This window comes from Orycteropus afer, unplaced genomic scaffold (genome assembly GCF_000298275.1).
Source record: "Orycteropus afer afer isolate SDZICR_OR568_19922 unplaced genomic scaffold, OryAfe1.0 scaffold00679, whole genome shotgun sequence".
Classification (NCBI taxonomy): Eukaryota; Metazoa; Chordata; class Mammalia; order Tubulidentata; family Orycteropodidae; genus Orycteropus; species Orycteropus afer.
In genome coordinates this window covers 1,077,436-1,079,896 of record NW_006922266.1, presented here as the reverse complement: position 1 = coordinate 1,079,896, position 2,461 = coordinate 1,077,436, and positions in this window count along the sequence as shown.

Below are 2,461 nucleotides of genomic sequence, written 5' to 3'. Positions count from 1 at the left end.
ACCGGAGATCCCAATATTAGGAAAGGGTTGAATAAATGGGAAAAATACAAATACTCTATGCAGAAGAATTACAAATAATTTAAGTAGATATTATACCCTCAGAGATGGATTGTAACTCTCCACTCAGGTGTGGTCTACGCACAATGACTTATTTCTAATGAGTACATTATGGAAAGGGATAATTTCACAGTGGATAAATCTGGCAAACACTATCCCAACAAGATGATCAAGGTTAAAATCAGTCACAAATCATGTTGATACTATGTACCCTTGATATGATTGATGAAAATGCCACATTACTTCTGTGTTCTTTCTTCAGAATCACGATAGATGATACATAGTAGACAGAAAGGTGATATATAGATACATAGATAGATAGACAGACATACTAGTTGATGTTGAGTTGATTCCAACTCATGGTGACCCCCATATGCTTAGAACTGTGCTCCAGAGAGGTTTCAATGGCTGATTATTTGGAGGCAGATCATCAAGTCTTTTTTTCCAAGGTGTCTTTGGGTGGACTCAATCCCCCAACTTTTCAATTACTAGGTGAGCATTAATTGTTTGTGCCACCCAGGGACTCCAGATACAAGATGGACAGATGATAGGTAGATAGGTAGGTAGGTAGATAAATGATAGTTGAATATGCAGATAGATAGAGGTAGATAGATAGATAAAGATAACTCCTGTCAAGTCAACAGTGACTCGGTGACCCTATGTACAAGAGAATGAAGCATTTCCCAGTCCTGCATCATCCTCAGAATGACTGCCATGTTCGGGTCCATCTTAAATGCTACAGTGCCATCGCACTAAGGGTCTACCACACACTTCTTAGCCATCTACTTCATCAAACATGATGTTCTATAGTGATTGAACCCATAGTGCTCTGTTGTTCTCTATAAGCTTTTTTTCTTACTATTTTCTCTCTTTTTTTTGGTGAAAATATGCATGGCAAAACACACCAATTCAACAATCACTACATGTGTAATCCAGTGACACTAATTACATTCTTCAAGTTGTGCAGTCATTCTCACTATTCTTTCCAAATTATTCCACAACCATTAACATAAGCTCACTGCCCCTTAAGCTTCTCAGTTAATCTTTCAAGTTGCTGTTGTCAATTTAATCACATGCAAATAATTCTTTAAAAGAGCACTATGCTCAAGACAAACATTCTTCACTAATTAAGCCAAACTGTTGTTTAGTTTAAAGATAACTTCAGTTTAAGATAAGGAGCTCTAGTGGCATAATGCCTAAGACATTTGACTGCTAACCAGAATGTTGGTGGTTCAAACCCACCAGCCACTCTGTGGAAGGAAGACTGTGCAATCTACTTCCATAAAGATTTACCACGTCAGAAACCCAAAGGGGTCACTATGAGTTGGAATTGACTTGATGGCAGTGAATTTGGTTTTTGGTTTTGTTTTCAGTTTAAGATTTAAAGATTGCCTCATGGCAATAGTTTTTGGGGTCATCCAGGTTCAGTGAGCCTAGAAAATCTGGATTCCATGATAATTGGATGTTTTGTTCTGCATTTTTCTCCTTTTGATCAGGATTCTTCTCATTCAGTAATGGTAGTCAGGCACCATGCGATTCTTTTGGTCTCATGACAAGGGAGACAGTTGTTCATGGAGGCAATTAGGCATGCAATCCAGTTCCTCCTCTAATTTCTGATTCTACTTCATTTTCTTCTGCTCCAGGCAAATAGAGACCAATTTTTGTATATAGGATGGATGCTCACAAGTGAAGACCCAGGCATTACACAATGAACTAGGAGGTAGAACAGAAACAATAAAAACATTGTTCTTTATTGATTGTAATGTCCAATAGAACCATGATCCCTAACTTTCAACCAAGGAAACAAATTCCATGAAGAGTTTGGTAGTTTATAAGCAGCATCAGCAACCTCTCTTTTATTGCTGTTTATATTATATATATATATATATATATATATATATATATATATATACACACACACACACACACACACACACTATTTACCAATTCAACCTTTTTCAGGTGTACAACTTAGTGATGTCGATTACATTAATCATGCTGTGCAACCATTACTCTTAATTTATGCCAAATTCCTCATCACCATAAACAGAAACTCCCAGCTTCCCAAACAATGGCTTCCCCTCTCCTTCTCCCTAACTCCCCAGGTAACCACTAACAAAATTTGGTCTCTACATTTGCCTATTGTCATTTCTTGTAAGTGAGATTGTCCAATATTTGTCTTTTTTGTGATTGACTTCACTTACCGTAATGTTTTCAAAAATCATCCATGTTGTACCATTAATCAGAATTTTGTTTCTCTTTATACATGCGTGATATTCCATTGTATGTACCACATTTTCTTTATTCATTCACCCATTGATAGACTTTTAAGTTGTTTCCACATTTTGGCTCTTGTGCTGCAATAAACATTGGTGTACATGTGTGTTCACATCACTACTTTTTT